Genomic DNA, 19,009 nt, shown 5'->3' on the forward strand with positions numbered 1-19,009 from the left:
AGATTTTAAAGTGCTCAATCTTTATATATTCTAAAGGAAAATTCATGTTTACTGAGCACCTGCAATAGACTAGTTTCTGTGCTACATACTTAAAAATTATGTTATTTCTCCTAACAAAGCTCTGAGGTAAGCATATTATTTTAGAGGTGAGGAAACAGGTTCAGAGAGGTTAACTAACTTCACGAAAGTCACAAAGCTTCTAGGTAACAGAGCTCATTGGACATGGAGCTAGAATTCAACCCTGGATCTCTGTGAGGTCAGTCTGTCTCCATCACATCTTAGTACCTATTAAAACACCACAATTCTCCCTTAGAGCCTAAGGCCTCCTCAATTCTCTACCCCTCCCTCCTAAAATCTCACTCTCCTTCCTTTCACCTACTGTATTATGTGCATGCTGGTCCTCTCCTTTATTGTCCCATAAACTCCTTAGAGAGTGGGTATGCCGCACTCATCTCTGTTTCTCCAACCTCAAGGTCAATCATTCCTCCTTCCCTACACATGGGATTGTACTAGGTGCATAGCATATAGTTTTGAAAAAGAACCTAAAGGAGTTTACTTCTTGAATGGGACACTGACAAGGAAATTAAGCAGGATAATGCTGAGGTGGGAAACTGTATTAAAGAAGCAGGACCTTAAGCCACTATGGAAAACAGTATGGAGGTTCCTCAAAAAAATTAAAAATAGAATTGCCAGGACTTCCTTGGTGGTGCAGTGCTTAAGAATCCGCCTGCCAATGTGGGGGACAAGGGTTCGAGCTCTGGTCCGGGAAGATCCCACACGCTGTGGAGCAACTAAGCCCGTGCACCACAACTACTGAGCCTGCACTCTAGCCCGTGTGCCTAGAGCCTGTGCTCCGCAACAAGGCAAGCCACCACAGTGAGAAGCCCACACACCACAACAAAGAGTAGCCCCCGCTCGCCGCAACTAGAGAAAGCCCATGCACAGCAACGAAGACCCAGCACAGCCAAAAATAAATAAATAAATAAGTTAATTAATTAATTTTAAAAAAAAGAATTGCCATATGATCCAGCAATCCCACTCCTGGGCATATATCTGGACAAAACTCTAATTCAAAAAGATACATGCACCTGTATGTTCATAGCAGCACTATCCACAATAGCCAAGACATGGAAACAACCTAAATGTCCATCGACAGATGAGTGGATAAAGAAGATGTGGTACATATATACAATGGAATACTACTCAGCCATAAAAAGAATGAAATAATGTCGTTTGCAGCAACGTGGATGCAACTAGAGATTATCATACTAAGTAAGTCAGAAACAGAAAGACAAATACCATATATCACTTATATGTGGAATCTAAAATATAACACAAATGAAACAGAAACTGACTCACAGACACAGAGAACAGACTTGTGGTTGCCACGGGGGAGAAGGTTGGAGGAGGAATGGAGTGGGAGGTTGGGGTTAGCAGACATAAGCTTTTATATGTAGAAGGGATAAACAACAAGGTCCTAACATACAGCACAGGGAACTATATTCAATATCTTGTGCTAAACCATAATGGAAAAGAACATAAAAAAAAGAATGTATACATGTATAACTGAATCAGTTTGCTATACAGCAGAAATTAACACAACACTGTAAATCAACTATACTTCAATTTTTAAAAGTACAAATCCACTGGGAAAAAAAAGAAATATTACCTCTGGTTAGTTCTTTTTTCCCCTCTATAAATGATAAGCCATATTTTTTTTTTAAATGCCACATTCCTGGGTATCTAAATCTAGTTGTTCCTGACTAGACATATTCATATTAGAATTACATCATTTGCTTTCACTTAGACATGATGAGTAATGATAGTAGACAGGGTAGAAGATTTGGATTATGTAGATAGGGTCAGAATCCTGCCTCTGCCATTTATTAGCTGTGCATTACTGTGAAAATTGGGCTCAATTTCCTCATAAGTAGAACAGGAATAATAACTGTACCTACTTCAAGACATGCTGGGAAGGTTACAAGAGAGAGCTGATGGACCTAAAGGGTTGGCTCTTGGTAATTACTGACAATTCCTCCTGTTAATTTTCACGTGTAATTCAACACCTATTCTTGTTCACTGCTTGCAGAAGTCATAACCCCTTTCTGTACCAGGTAAAATGGAAAGCTGTGTCTGCTCTCAGTACCCCCTAATACAGCCTTACTCTGCCTGTTATGAACTGATGTCTCTACCAGGCCAAAGAGCAATGATGGGGACACTTGGCACCAGTATGGAACTACTCACCTACTGGGCAACCACTAAATGGCTCCTCAGGGACCTCTCACAAATCCTCAGTGATCTGGAGGTCAGGAGAATGATGCCCAATACCAAAGCTGCTGCCTTTTTCAGGAATATTAGTGACCTCATCCATCGGTATCATCTCAAGGCTTTAGCTACTGATGGACACTTGGATGGAGCAAGGGCAAGGGTGTGAATGCCATGTGCTACACATGAGAGGGGTCCCTGCCATATACTTGCTTCCTATGCAATTTGTCAAGTGTGAACAAGGAGACCCAGAAGCAAAGTCACCCCATCATCCACGCAGGAAAGGAGGCACTGCCTCCTGTGAGGAGACTGGGGTTGTTTAATGCAATAGGATTAATCTGCATTGATTAAAGCTGAACAACTGCTCACATCTTCAAGGCTCGGATGGCCAGCCTTGTGCCTGAGAGAAGAAAATAATAAGCTCACTGGGTTAGACTACAGCATGAAGCCATGGGCATGTCGTCCTCAAAGTGAGCTGGTGAGTGGCATACCCCTCCACAGCTGTGACCTCATCCAGCTGACTCATGATTGTCAGCTACCAGAGGAAGCAGTGAGCAGAGTAGGACAGGGAATTTTAGGCTGGGAGGCCAGCTTTAAACCTTAATCCTGTCATTTACTACCAACAGGGCCATGGAAAGTTTCTGAGCTTCAGTTTGCTCGTCTGTAAATTGTGAGATTCCTCTCACAAAGTGGTGTGAGAATCAAAATGAGATTTGACATGAAGCATTTTGTAAATGTAAGATAGTTGTTTCTGTTGTTACTGTGGTGGCCCCTCTTAAGACAAATGCATATCCAGTCCCTAGTCACACTAATGGGGACGGTGGCATCCTATTCCTATTTGCTCATTATGGATACGTGTGCAGCTTTAACAACAACTGGTCAATCACTGGGCTGTAAGCAGGATTCTGTACATCCAAGCAGAACAGGCTGCTTTCCTGCCAAGTTATCCACTTCCACACTCCAGGGGAGGCAGTTTGAAGGGACCACCTGCTGCTCACCCAAGAAGTGATGCTTTTAATAGACAAACCTGAGCTAGAAGTTCTTGGTGGCTTATAAGCTAAGGAAGCCTGAGCTTTGGGGCACCTTCCAATAGGGTTGGGGCAAATATCAATGGTGTGCAGTCTCTACTGGAATCACAATATTGTTTACCTGGACATGACCACTGTTGTCACCAGGGCCAGGCAGAATAGTTTATACCTATTCTTAGCATAGCATCTGATCACTGTTCCAGCAATGAGATACAGGTGAGCAACTGTAAATGTTTCCATTTCTCTGGGGGAAATACCTTCCTTCATTTATTCAGCAAACATTTCTTCAGGGTTTATTACATGCCAGGCACAATGCTACTTGCTAGGGATACTGAATCCACTGGGCAGTTCTTTGCCTTAAGGAGCTCACACACAGGCTCGTACATAGCCTTTAATTTTCTGGTTCCTTGGGGTGAATATAAAAAGAGCATCTGTCACTTAGATTTCTGCTCCTATATGTGTATCAAGCACTTTCTAAATAGTAATGAGATACCTTCGAAGAAGCCAATACAGTTAGATACATGTTACAATGGAGAAACTGAGGCAGGTTAAATCTTTGTGAAAGACTGTACGGTTACTGGTAGAGTGAGAAGAGCAACTAGGGTCTCAAAGCTGAACCCTGGAATCAAAGTTCTGGATCTGAGTCTTGGCTCTGAGTGATGTTGGGAAAATCCCTCAACCTCTCAGAGATGCTGTTTACTCCTTTGTAAAATGGGAAAATCTTCTCTGCACCTATACAAAGTTATTCTGAATATCTAATACAATGTACTTCATTTTCACCTCTTTAAGCAGTATTGATTTCAAAAAGCAGTGCCAATTAATAATAGTACTGTTTTTGGAGAGGGTGGACTCAACACTCACTCAGATTTCACAAGCTGACATGTATGGGTGTAAAAGGGGGAAAATGTTAGCCTTATAACCAATGTAATATGATAAATAAAAGTGCTTAAAACTAGAAAATTCCAAACATATATATCACTGCTCTTTCTCCACTAGACTCTTCTTTTTTTTTGCAAAAGATTATAGATAATTTTACTTTAAAAATTAAAAAGTATGAGACCATACTGAAAAGTACATTCTTCAGAAAAATATGAGACATGTTATTCTCCACTAGACTCTTAACCAAATAGGCATGCATAGGAGGATGGCCATAGAATACTGGTTATGTCTCAAGCCCAAGAAGCAATACTTTGTCACAATTCTTTTGTATAATGAATGATACAAAAATAATTCTATTTACTTGGAGCTCAGAAAAGAATCAAAAGTTCCCATTTCACCACCTCTTCTTTTTTCATTTGCCCTGAAATTTCAGAGCCAGACAGGTACAGAAGAGGCCCCACCACGCGGACTTCCCTGGTGGCACAGTGGTTAAGAATCCGCCTGCCAATGCAGGGGACACGAGTTCAAGCCCTGGTCTGGGAAGATCCCACATGCCGCGGAGCAACTAAGCCCGTGTGCCACAACTACTGAGCCTGCACTCTAGGGCGCAGAAGCTACAACTACTGAGCCTGTGCGCCACAACTACTGAAGCCTGCATGCCTAGAGCCTGTGCTCTGCAACAAGAGAAGCCACCATTATGAGAAGCCTGTGCACCACAATGAAGAGTAGCCCCCACTTGCCGCAACTAGAGAAAGCCCGCGTGCAGCAACAAAGACCCAACGCAGCCAAAAAAATAAATAAAATAAATAAAAAAAAAAAAAAAAAAAGAGGCCGCACCATGTTACATCAAACTTTAGAGACAGCTTTAGAGCTTTCAGACTCCAGCTGTTTTTCAGGTAGTCATGCTGGGAAGGCTGCTGTTTTTATAGACTGCTATAGAAGACTAGCTTCCCTCCCATATGTGTACTGGCATGCCCACCTGCCATCAAAAGAGCTAACCTCTGGCCACTGGAAGGATTTTCAGCCTGTGGATCTCCACAATTCTGCCTAAGGATTTAATTAGCCTTTTACCCCAACTCCTGACTTATCTCTCAGGTTGCCATCCTGCTTCTGTGTTAAAGTGGTGACATGGAATTTTCCACTGCCGAAGATTTACAGATGTTGTTTGGCTTACTTCTGATCCAAACTACTGTGTGTGTGTATGTGTGTGTGTGCATGTGCGCGCTGTGTGTGACACAGAGAGAGAGACAGGGAGACAGAGAGAAAGAGATAAACAGATTCAAAACTAAATTCCCTAGAATCCAACTATAACTGGGAAACCTAGAAAATAGGGTGAGTCTGTTATCTTTTCTGAACTCCACAAAGGAAGAGGTCTCTAGCACTGAGCATTAAGAACTTAGTTATGGACGCCATGAGGGCAAGACGTTGTCATGCTTTTTCTGTATCCCCAATGTTTGGAACAGAGTGTGACACATAGTTAACAGTTAATATATGCTAATATAAATGTTTGCTAAATTGGGCAAGCTAAATAAAGACTTCAGGGGAAAAAAATGATCCTTTTGTTTGCTAAATCTACTACAATGTAGATCAGACCTTTTACAATAATTTTTAATAATATACTGAATTAAGATATGTTGTTTCTCTCTCTCTTTCTCAGAACAACTGGGATCATTTGTTTTGACTAGAACAATTTTTCGCGCATCCTGGCTGGAGACCCTTTAAAGAGGTTTCAGGAAATGCTCAGGAATTCTTTAATGTGTGAGATGAAGTAAGTTTTGTAGACAAACAACAGTCTGAATCCCCAAGCAGCTATTTCGTACAATACACGTATAACTCTGAAAATTAGATACATCAAATTTCAATTTGGCTTCATGCCAGCTTTGTTTTATGGATTCATAAAGGCAGATTTTCTTTGATTATCAGGATTATTGCAAAGTGGAGTCAGCACAGAAACTTCTTGAATTTGGCAAAGCCTGTGTCTTCAGGCAACTGGGAGTAGCCTGGTGTAATTTTTTTCTTTTTAAAGCTCTGAAATAAACAGGTTTCAACTTTAAATCTTAAGTTCATCACTAATTCACAGGATGGATTTTGTGCAAGTTACTCAACCCAGAGAAGACTTGGTTTTCTCATATGTATAAGAGAAAAACACCACCAGCCTCATTAGATTGCTTGAAAATTAAATGTGATAACATTTGTAAATGGAAAAGAAAAAAGACTAAGGTCTCTTGAAGCTTTATATTCCTCATTTATAAAATGGGGATAATGTTAACACCCTGCTTACATCACAAGGTTGTTGTAGGATCAAATGAAGAAGCAGATATAAAAATGTTTGATAGGGCTTCCCTGGTGGCGCAGTGGTTGAGAATCTGCCTGCTAATGCAGGGGACACGGGTTCGAGCCCTGGTCTGGGAAGATCCCACATGCCGTGGAGCGGCTGGGCCCGTGAGCCACGGCTACTGAGCCTGCGCGTCTGGAGCCTGTGCCCCGCAACGGGAGGGGCCGCGATAGTGAAAGGCCCGCGCATCGCGATGAAGAGCGGTCCCCGCACCGCGATGAAGAGTGGCCCCCACTTGCCGCAACTGGAGAAAGCCCTCGCACGAACCGAAGACCCAGCACAGCCAAAAATAAATAAATAAATTAAAAAAAAAAATTAAAAAAAAAAAAAATGTTTGATAAACTGAATACCATATAAAGTGATGATAGCAACAGTTCATATCAATATAGCCTTTTAAAAATTTCCATTCTGCCTAGAATATTTCCTCAGTATCTGAAATTTGTCCCCAAAGCTGTGAAATTTGATTTCTGTCTTGGCCATGGAAATAAAGCCACATAGGGCATCATGCTTAAGAGAGGAGATGTGAAACTCTGAGGGGAAAATGGAAACTTCTGATATCATTAGGGCCTAGCTGACAATGGCAATGCTCTCTGAAGGTTTTGCTGGCAGGTTGGGTGAAAGGCTCAGAGCTGGAATGCACAGGCTGTAGTTAACTGATGTGATTCATAGCTAATGGTACATCAGAAGAAGGATCAAGGAGCTGTGCCTTCTAATTTAAGGCAAAGTGCTTAAGACTATATCCAACCAGATAAGAAATGCTTCCTTGGCAAATACAAATGTTAAATCTTTGCTGGATTTGTCCTGTTCCTTCTTTCGTATTAAAATCATGGAGCTAGAAGCTAAAATAATAATGTTCAAGCTTCCTGTGTTCTTCTGCAGTAATAATCAGTTAGACCTTGCCCAGTGAAAAGGATGATATTCTTGCCTAATTATAGACCAGGGCAGAGAAAGAAGATAAAGCAGTCTGGCTCTAGAGGTAGGCAGGTTGGCAGACCCCCTGGATATGACATAAGGAGTACAAATATCTGTCTTGCTTCCACAACATTCCTATCAGATTTATCCTTTAATAGCATCTTGAGAAATACATATACATATCATCTTGGAGGATAACCCACCATTCCTAGATAAATAGAAGCACAACAGGAAGAACACTAAGAGAAAATGGAGGCTTAGAGAGGCTAGACAATTCACCCAAGGTCACACAGCAGAGCTGGGATTTGAATCCAAGTCTAGTTCCAGACTCAACCAGCTTTTTTCACTACACTGATACTACACTTTGCTCTACAAGTGACAGTGCTATTCCCTCTTTTGCTCCTGACATGTACAGGTCCATGGCTATCTGGCTTGGTCACCCTAAGTAACCAGTTAATAACCAATTTCTGATAAAGCTATAGATTCATACCTATAGTGAATTCTATAAGGCAGGCTGGTAAGATCAAAACGAAAAGGCTTTGTTCGGTCTCTCCAATACACCTCCCAAATGAAAGCTTCTCAGTATGTCATTAGTGTGATTCTGGGTTTAAGACGCGAAGTCACCTGGAAACCATGGCTCCTGTTGGTGCAGGTTCACCAGACTTGGGGCTGACTGCCAGGTTCACTTGCTGCCCTCTGTCTAACGAGCACACACTGGGCACTTACAGGGTTGCGGGGAGGCAGGAGATGCTCAGGAGAGACAGCAATCAACCCTGCCTCTGATGCTGCAGAATCTGCAACGATTTCGGGCATGGATTCCCAGGAGCGGCTGCAGAGAGCAGGGCCATGTCACCGCATGAAAAATAAGGCTGAGGGTAGGAGCACTTCATAAATCTAAACTTACATAATAGACTGTGGGGTTTTTTTGTCTTTAAAAGTATTTCTTTCTTACTTTTTTGTTGTTAAAATGTCCTTTTTACACTTAAGAGGCATAACCACCAAATGTAACGTATAGTGCTTGTTTGGATCCTGATTAGGAAAAAGAAAAATTTAAGTCATTATAAACTGCGTATTAGATCATACCAAGAATTATTTTAAATTCTGTTGGGTGTGATAATAGCATTGTGGTAATATAAGAACATGTTCTCTCTTTTTTCTTTATAGTTTCTGAGTACTGTAGGGATGAAAAGGGATAAATGTTGGATTTGTTTTAAAATACATCAGCAAAGAAAATACTTTAGGTGCTGTATGATGCAAATTGGCAAACTTGACCATTATTGAATATGGGTCACAAGTACATGAGCATTCTTTGTAAAATTCTAATTTTGCATATGCTTAAAAATGTTCGTAATAGAAACATTTAAATTGATTATTTAAAAAGATTAAACATCCTAGTTTAATAAAGTTAAAAAGCTGGCAACATCAAGTCAGTCCTCCTCACTAGTATAGTGGGCAGGGAATGACAGGACCTGGCTCCTCCAGCTCCTTCCCCTGGGTACCCCTACAAGTGTCGCTCTGAGCCCTGGCTTGCTCATAGTAGAACAGGTATAGTACACCTAGACCTAGCATCGATTTGAGACTTCACTGAGGTAACAGCCATGAAAGTGCTATGCTGCTCAAACGCTTCTGTTCAGTCAGCAAACATTTCCTTAGCATCAATCATGGCGAGGCTCTGTGCTAGACACCAGTGATAAGATGATTAAAATGTGGTCTCTGCACACAAAGACTTTTCATTACTGCTATCTAATGTCTACATTGATTTCCACAGTGATAGCAATTCCACAACTAGCTCTAGCTTCTAGTTTGAATACTGTCTACAATTCTTAATAAAGGCAAGAAGGTCCCTGCTTAACTCCCCAGCTCATCTTTTTCTTAACGTCCCCTCTCTTTTGGTTTCCTCAGATTCTAGCTTTCGAGATTTTCTCAGTTCCATTCTCTTCCATGCTGTTCCTTCTGCCTGGAACACCTTTCCTATCGGTCTCCATCTGGCTTCTTGTCTTTCCCATCTGTCTTCAACATCATGTCCTCAGACAGCTCCCTGACCTATGACAGGTCCTTCACATGCAACTGATATTACTCCTTTGCAGTACTTCACATACATGAAACTAATTATCTGTAAAGACTTGCTTATTATTTGTGTGGCACACGGTAGATGCCTGAGAAATGTTTGATAACTGATGGAGTGGAGCTGCTGGTGTGACTATTCCTCCTTCATCCTGATAAAAAAAGTGATCTAGCCATTTTGAAAATGTTGAAACTTTGATAAATATGTTCTATCCCTCCATGGCTCTCCCACTAAAAGAATTTTCATTTTCCAACTGAGGTAAAAGGAAGAATCGCCAAAGATATGGATTGAGAGAACTATTTATCCTCCACTTCTTTCTCATCATAATTATCTATTTCTGAATCCTAAAACCACCTAGCTAGATTCGTCTCCAATCCTGATTACCTTTAACTTCTTGAGATGCTATGTGTGTTTCTATTTATTATAAGTATTTTATGGCATGCAACCAGAAAAATCACATAATGGGAAATTACCCACAGCCCCCAAACACACAAACAGGAGCTGAACAGAACTTGAGCACAATTTATGGTAACAATTTCATCCTCAGTTTAGTTATTTTTACAGTGCAGGAAAAAATTATATTGCTTATTTCACTATCTTTTTCCTATAAAATTGTTCCCTTGATTTTTGGCAAAATATCTATGAGAAAGTGAAGGTCTCCCTGGGTGTATAGGAAATTGAAATTGTCACTTAAGTAAGGACAAAGTGTAACCCTAAACTGTCCTCTGCACAATATTGTTTGCTAAGAAATGGGAACTCTAAAACAAAGATAATATGGAACCAATGGGTGGCTTAAGGGATATATTATATTTGTCACTTAGCCAGCAGCGTTCTGATGAAGAGATGGGACAGTGACAGTAGAGAGATCAGAATCCTGGAGGTCACTTAGGGGTCTCTTTCAATGGTCCAGGTGAGAGATGGTGAGGACAGTGGGAGTGGAGAAGAGGGGACAGACATCTGGGAGGTGTAAAGAAGAGGCTTGGCTGCTTAACTCAATGTGGCATATAAGAAAGAAAGTGGAAGTGTCCAGGGTTTTAGCTTGAGCAACTGACTGAGAACAGAAGAGGAGATGCCCTTGAAATAGGCAAAGAAAATGGCACAGAGTTCATATTGGCACACTAATTTTGAGGGGGCATCATTACAGCCCAGTGTTCTCGTGCCAGACTTTCTTAATGCCACTGACTGGGAGTTTAGGGAGATAACATCTTTAACAAGTGAAGTAATTTTATATAAATTAGATACTTTCCTGGGTCTATGGAACTGTTATAGATGAAGATTGTGCTGCAGCTACAGTGAGACAGTTATGTGAAACACATACTAAGCTGATCATTCTATCCTCTAGACCTATGGAAAAATGAGAAAATAATAAAAGTAAGTAACCATTAAAAGTGACTTTTATGCACAAATAAATAAAAATATGCTATGGGAAAATTGATCCCTGTAGAACTGAATCAGGCAAATTTATCTTCCTCTTGATTAATAATTTAAGAAGAAATCCCAAGGCTGCTGCCTCTGGAGATGTAGGAGTAACTCTTATAATTAGACTCTCATCTGAACCGTGAGGGTGAGGATCAGAAAGCTGACTCAGCCTGGTGTCAATTATTTGCAGCTTGCACAATGAAAGGCTAGCAATTTGGAAGATGTAGGAGGACTGAAGTCCAATTCTGGGGGTTGCTTCAGCGCAGTCACATGGTAAGTATTTACTGGCAAATTTCTTTCAATTAGTATTTACTGGCAAATTTATTCTCTATCTCCTTTAGTCTGGGCCCGGAAAATATTTGTGGGACTTGCTTTGGGATGGAATTTTTATGCTTCCAATTCAGGAAACAGAAATCAACGCACTCCAACAACTTTCCTTTTTATGTAAACTCAAACAGAGCTGGTCTCTATGGGTCAATCCAAGAAACTGCCCTTTTTAATACAATCTAGTTATGTCCGCGCTACTTTAGAATGAATTAACAGATCTACGGAAACTCGCCAAGCCCACTCTGGCCCACAGAGAACTGCAACAGGCCAGCAGGTCCTAGCTGGCCCCTTCCGGATTCATCAGGACAGAAGAAGGTGTGAATAGAACACCTTTTACACAGAAGCTCGTTTTGACCAACTGGCTATGTCTCCTTCCTCAGGTTCAATTAATTTGCTAGAGTGGCTCAGAGAACTCAGAGAAACATTTTCCCAACTTTTACCATTTATTATAAAAGGATATGATAAAAGATACAGTTGAACATCTAGATGGAAGAGATGAGTACGGAAAGCTACGTGGGAAGGGGTGTGGGGCTTCCATACTTTCTCTAGACGAGCCACTCTCCTAGCACCTCCATGTGTTCACCAACCCAGAAGCTCTCCAAACCCCATTCTTTTGGGATTTTATGGAAGCTTCATCACAAAAGCATGATGGATCATTAACTCCATTTTCAGCCCTTACTTTTTCTCAAAAGAAAGGTGGGTGGGGCTGAAAATTCCAAGCTTCTAATCATGGCTTGTTCTTTCTGCTAACCAGCCTTCATCCAGGAGCCATCTAGGAGCCCACCCAGAGTCACCTCATTAGAACAAAAGATACTCCTTTCACCCAGGAAATTATAAGGGTTTCATGGAGCTCTATGTCAGGAACAGAGGTCAAAGACCAATATTACAACAAGAGATGCTCCTAGTATTCTTAGCACTTAGGAAATTATAAGGGTTTTAGGAGCTCTGTGCCAGGAACTGGGAGCAGAGACCAATACACATTTTTTTCTGTTATCTCACACTCCTGTAGGGACTTGAATTCATGCTTTTCTAGCTCTTTTAAGTCATTTTTCACTAACCCATCTTTCCAGCTTCCAAAATTTTGTTCATATTTCTTACATGTGTTGTCAAGACTTACTTTTTTTTTAATCTCATAGATTTATACCTGTTTAAATTACTTGTTACTTTGATGGAATTTTGGAAAGGAACAGAAATATATGCAGGTATTCAAACTGCCAGGTTTAAAAGGAAGCTCAAAATTTATGTTCAACTCTATTAAATTTTTTTAAATAAATTTATTTATTTATTTATTTTTGGCTGTGTTGGGTCTTTGTTGCTGCATGCGGCAGGCTTTCTCTAGTTGCAGCGAGCGAGGGCTACTCTTCATTGCGGTGCACGGGCTTCTCACTGCGGTGGCTTCTCTTGTTGAGGAGCACGGGCTCTAGGCACGCGGGCTTCAGTAGTTGTGGCATGCAGGCTCAGTAGCTGTGGCGCGCAGGCTCTAGAGCACAGGCTCAGTAGTTGTGGCGGGCTTAGTTGCTCCACGGCATGTGGGATCCTCCCGGACCAGGGCTCAAATCCGTGTCCCCTGCACTGGCAGGCGGATGCTTAACCACTGCGCCACCAGGGAAGCCCAACTCTATTAAATATAATCTTAGTGTTTTCTTGCCATCAGCCTATCATCCCAAGATCACATAGACCCCAGCTCTGTCATTATTACATGTTCTGTATTTCGGAACCTTGCGACATCTGCAGAAAGTACAGAAGACATCAAGAGGAGATAAGCTAGGATTCATTTATATTTTCATATCTTTCATTCAGTTGTTATTAAAGTTTTTCTATCTTTCCAGATTGACACAGAATTATTGCATGAATCCACCTATCCACCCATTTAAAAAATGTGCTGGGGATAGAAATAAAGGATTAAACAATCTAATCCCTGGCTTCAAAGAACTCACTATTTATTATGGGATATAGGCAAGAAAATAGACAATACAAATAAGCTTGTTAAGGCATAAACAAGGAACTATATCAGTACAGAGGAGAGGTTCCTAACCCAGCTTGAGAGGAAGTACAAAGAGGATGGTGTTTGAGAGACGGTAACACCAAGACTTAATCTTAAAGGATGAGGAAGCACTGGGTAGGCAGAGAAGACTAGATGTAGGGGTGGCAGAATGCAGATCAAAGCAAAGGGAGCAGCTGTGTAAAGGCAAAGGATCATGCCTCCTTTGCTGCTAAAGAGGAGAAATTTCTCTCAATCAACAGAAAGTGCAGGACAAAGGGGACTGAGTCACCTTTTGATGAGGTAACTTGATGTCGGTGTCCTTCCAGGAGAAAATGAAAAGCAGCCCACTTATAATGAGCTCTTTGGCTCTTGAATTACCAAGTAAAACTGAGGTATCAGCAACTCTTGGCTGAGTGAGAAGCTTGCTAATAGAACCCCTGCATTAGTGGGGAGGGATTAAAAGAGCTTTGATAAGTATAAAAGCACTGTGTGAATACACGAGATTATTCTTATTACTACCACATTGCCAACCACCACCATCCCCAGGCCTGAGGCGTCCTCTACAACTTATAAAGTGAAGCATCTTCTGTGTAGTTTGGAGCAATGGCAACCTCCTGTTTTCGAGATTATACTACAGTCATGTAAGATGCCAGCACTGGTGGTGGCAGGGTGATGGCTGAACAGGACTTCCCTGTACATTTCTTTGCAGCTTCATTTGCAACTTTTAAAAGTTAAAGAGAAAGAAGGAGGAGAAGAAGGAGAGGAAAAGAGGAAGAAGGAGAACAGCAGCTTTTCAAGGCCAAAGATGGAGAGCATTTTCTCTGCATCTCTATTCAGGGCTGCAATGAACTGAACTCAGTGTACTACTGCAGATTACTAGAAACTTAAAATCCAATTAGGACGGTGCCATGGGCCTGGCAAAAGGGTAGATTAGAGCGCTGGCACAACCCTGGGGCTCAGTGGCAGGAGGCTGAGTGGGGAATGTAAAGCATCAGCCTCCAAGCATAGAAACCACAGTAACAATTTTTAAATGTACTTTGGAGAGTTAGCATTTAATCAAAATCCACTGTGAAGCAAGGTGTCTTCCCTGCTGGACATTCTATTTCTAGTTCTGCTACCTGGCTCAATCACCAGCAGGTAAACATGTCCCACCAGCCCCCAGCTTCTGCCAGCTCCTATGCGTCCTTGGTGCTGGAAGGTAGATGGTAAGAACTTCCAAGGCATGGTCGGGAACGCAGTCTTGAAATCACACACAATGAATAATGCCATCATTAATGACTCAGGGCATAAAGAACCTGTGGAGTGAGAAATTGTTTTTATGCAAAAGAGTATCTGGATATTTGGACAAAACTGAAGTGAGGAGGCAGGAATAACCAGTACAAACTTATTTGGCAAGAACTTCAGTCCTCATTTTTCAGAGATTCAATTTGTATGCTGGTCATTTTCTCCTGTATTTGATTCCCATACTTTTCCTGCTCTGTTTTATATCAAAAGGGTTGACTCCATGCAAATTACATTGCCTAGGCTCCCTTCCTAGGCCAATGGGAGACACTGATGGAAGACTGGAGGGCGGGAGGAAGGGAGAAGCCAGGGTGTCTCTCACTTCTCTCAGTTTCAGGGGGCATTTCAAGAATGTCTATTTTTCCTCCATGATTTCTACAGATGTAATTTCAGGGCTCTGTTAGCACAGACTTGAAGGTTTCTCAGTGTGATCTTGCTCTGGCTATCTTTCATCAGAACAGAGAAGAGTTTTCTGACTTCATTTAAACATGTTAGTGGTTTGCTGGAGAATATATTATTTGGCTCCAGTGATCTTGATGTTTGTTAAGGAAGCAGACCCAGACAAGACTGTTAACACTGCCATCCTAAAAGCACTAGAAAACACACTCAGTAGGTAGCACCAGTGCACCAAATTTTAATTATAATGCTTGTAGTAGGCTGAATAATGGCCCCCTCCCCAAATATCCATATACTAATCTGCAGAACCTGTGAATGTTACTGTCTATGGCAAAAAGGACTTTGAAGGTGTGTGATTGTGTTAAGGAACTTGAGATGGGGAGATTATCCTGGATTATCTGGGGAGCCCTAAATGCAATCACAAGGGTGGTTAAGAGGTAGGCAAGAACATCAAAGGAGGAAGTAGGAGATGAGACAACAGAAGCAAGAGGCTGGAGTGATGTAAGGAAGGGATCACAAGTCAAAGAGTGCAGGTGGCTTTCAGTAGCTGGAAAAGGCAAGGATTTCCTGTAGAGCCTCCAGAGGGAACCAGCCCTGCCAATACCTTGACTTTAGCTTAGTGAAACATTTCAGATTTCTGGCCTCCAGCACTGTAAGACAATAAATCTGTGTTGTTTTAAGCCACTAAATTTGTGGCAATTTGTTATAGCACCAATAGGAAACTAATACAATGCTCTGAATATATACATATTTATATATTGCTTTAAAAATGCCACATCTTGGCTATCAGCAAAATAATTCCAACCATACATGAATTCTAGCCTGCTATAAAAATCCTTAAGAGAAGTATATAAAACTTCTTTGCTTCAGATACCGCAATAGATGTCATGATGTGCCCCTCAGATGTCCCTTCAAGATTGAAGCACTTACTCCCCCAGCTGTCCCTCGATGAAGAAAGCGGCATCACCCTAAGTAACTCCTCCTTTCTGGGGCAACCTACATGGAGTTCCTGGTCAATGAAGGGGTGCCAAGGCCCAGCCCCTTTATCCCAGCTCAGGACAACTCTACAGGGCCATACCTTCAGGAGTCTCCGTTGAAATTATATCAACATCCAACTTTTCCTTCTGCCCAATCCTACTCCCTTCCTCTGCATTTTGATTCTGAAGCACTCCCAATAAATTTGCCATCTGCCAATTTCCACCTGAGTGGAGCTTTCCCAGGGACCCAACCAGGAAAACTGATTTATCTATATTTAGTCAAAAGCACTACCTACCTAGTTAATTTCTCTTTATATCTGATGATAATTATCAACCCACTCTCCTATAATACATCAAACTAAAAAAAATAACTTATAAGAATGCAAGACTCTCCCAAAAGAGAATATGACCATTTACAAATCTCCCTCAGCTGAGGCCTTAGGTGCAGTGTGAATTAGGGAGTGAGGATGGAAGAAAGCAGCAGGAAAGGGATGAAGACTAGCATGTCAAGCACTGACATTTATTAAGGAGCTATATAAGGATGCGGGATGTGCTAATGTTTCGTTCTCATTATGGCCCTCTGAGACAGATGTTATCTCAGTTTTACAAGTGGGGAATCTGAGGCTCAAAGAGGTAAACTGATACAGCTGGAGAAGAGTTGAGCCCAGAACTGAGTACAGCGTTGTTTGAATACAGTGACCATGTCTTTCCCTGCTATCAGGAGTAAGAATTGTTCTGACAGAGATAAGGGAGATTGTATAGGAGTGTTTCTCTATTATCCGCTGAAGAAGATCCCTGGGGGGCGGGGGGGGGGTGTGTCTGGGCAGGTGAGGATATGCTGCTGCTGAACACACAGGAGGAACCACCCCTCCAATTCCCTGGAACTCGGGCAGCGCTTGATCCTCTCCCTCAGGCATGCTAACACTCTCCTGGGCTTTCTCTTTTCTGGATTCTGTGAGGAGCTTTCCCACCTCAGTGCTTTTGCCCTCCACCTGGAATGCTTTCTTCCTTCCAGGTCCAGCTTAAACGCTAACTCCTTTGAGCCTTCTTTGATCGCCCCAAACAGAAACCGTATCTCCTGCCTCCAAAAGTCTATAGTATTTAGTATCTCTATTACTTCTCTGAGGGTTATCACATCAGATCCCCAGTATTGTAGTTACTTATGAATGAATCATAATTTCCACACTGAACTGAAACCTGAAGAAGAGTTGACTTAGACATAGTTGAACCCCCCCAAAACAGCATAAAATTATTTGTCATAATATGTATTTATTGCTTAAAGTTCTCTAGAAACACTCAGTTCTTCGCATTTCTATTTCTTTTAATAGGTAAATGGCCTGCCTGCAACATACATCTTTCATCCTTATCTGCATGGCCAACTCCTCTTTCTTTAAAATTCAAATTCTATGCTCCTTTTAATAGCAAGTCTTCTCTAATCTTGCTCCCTTAAATGGAATTAAGCATGCCCCTTCTCATCTTGCTCTATATATCTCACACATATATTCATTATTGCATTTATGACACTGTTGTAATTGCTTGTATGATTGTTGTAGTGGCTTCCCCTGCTAGGGTAGCCCTCCATGGAGGAAGGCATTATGTCTTACTTTAACTCTGTGTACTCAGCTCTTACTAGAGTACTTAACATATAATAGGGGCTCAACAAGTGCCCACTGAACTAAGAACAGAGTTTAAGGTCAAAAAAAGTCTCAGAAGGAACCCCAGATATACATACTTACTGCCAGGGTGACCAGGAACAAATTACTTAACCTCTCTGCGTTGGAAATAATGCCAACTACAATTACAAGACTATGGTTAGGATAAAAAAGATGACACATGTGAAAGAGCTGCACAAAGTAGGGCCCAGGAAATGCCCATTCTCCTCATATTAAATTGACAATTCATTTGTGACCAAATTGTTCATGCTTTTTATGTACTCAGGGCTTAGCACGGCCTTCTAAGCTAAAGCTAATTCGGGACAACACAGTATTTGGAGTAACCCTTTTGTAGAGTTTCTTTGTTACCAATATCTGATAATGGTGGTGATGATGAAGAAAAAGAAAGATAAGGAGCTGGAGGAGGAGGAGGAGAAAAAGGAAAGCACCCAGTGTACTCAATTTATTCTAATTAAATTACTAACCAGAAGGAGAATGCCCCAGGAAGTCTAATTTATAATGTTGTTTGGTTCTAAATAAAGAGCATCTAACAGGGAGACATGTAAATCCTGTTTCCAAAACACACTTCAAGGATTAGATCACGTTTGGTCTAATGACCAAACCTGGCTCCCCACCTGGCTCAGAGTTACCAAGGTCACACTGACAGTCTAAAGACACAGCTTCAGGCTGGAGGAAAGCCCTAGTGAACGATCATGGGGTACTGGCACCTTTGCAGAAAGCAAGAAACCAACCACCTGAAATCTACACGTATTAGTAAAGCCAGCCTGTGTTGGCCCAATCAAATCTGGCATTTTAGAGAACTGAATTCTTCATGGTAGAAGAGCATAGTTTCTCCTCAAATGAAATGCACTCATCAGAGAGGTGTTAATATGTTCTTTTTCAAATCTTTGCAGTGCTATTGCTCCCTAGGCTTGGCGCCACACAGCAGTGATTGCAGATGACGTAGGAGGGTATCTATCTGGCAACAGCCTGCACTTGTTTTATTTCTCCACCTGCTATTGAAAAGAGGGAGAGGACCAAGATTTAAAAGCTAATTATTCACTTTGAAATATGATTATTAAGATGAAGAGTGCTCAAGTGCACACTTGAAATTTGGCTGTGTGCTTTTTAAGTGTGTTGTCTTAATATTATTGTGGTCTGATTAAAGATTAATGCCACCCGACCGCAGCCCTTCTGTGTGTCGTATCATATTATGGGTGAGTTGTCACTTTCTTCCAGGGTGACCTCTCTTTGATAAAAATTAATAAACTATATTTTAGTTTTCCTTCTTCAGACCCTTCTTTTTTGAGTTTCATATCCCACCAAAGTTGTGCATGACTAGCCCACACCTGTGAGCTTTTATATTTGCTTTCTTTTAATCCTTCCAGAAGCTCTGTGTGAAAGATATTCTTATACCAATGTACATATGTGAAAGCTGAGGCTCAGAGAAGTCATGGAATGTGCCCAAAGTCACACAACTTGAAAGCAG

The 19,009-nt window shown here is 41.4% G+C and overlaps 1 protein-coding gene and 1 long non-coding RNA gene across 23 annotated transcripts in view; one reads left to right on the forward strand and one right to left on the reverse strand.

The window, feature by feature from the left end:
• LOC309606391 overlaps positions 1 to 6,838 on the forward strand; it is a 190,886-nt gene extending 184,048 nt beyond the window's left edge. Inside the window, exon 2 of the long non-coding RNA XR_014231800.1 lies at positions 4,924 to 6,838. This is a non-coding gene — a long non-coding RNA (uncharacterized lncRNA). The remainder of the gene's footprint in view (positions 1 to 4,923) is intronic.
• The window catches only part of DLG2 (discs large MAGUK scaffold protein 2), a 2,068,078-nt gene that overhangs the window by 152,372 nt on the left and 1,896,697 nt on the right, over positions 1 to 19,009 (reverse strand). The window lies entirely within an intron of this gene.

Source organism: Balaenoptera borealis (assembly GCF_965194805.1).
Source record: "Balaenoptera borealis genome assembly, chromosome: 11".
NCBI lineage: Eukaryota > Metazoa > Chordata > Mammalia > Artiodactyla > Balaenopteridae > Balaenoptera > Balaenoptera borealis.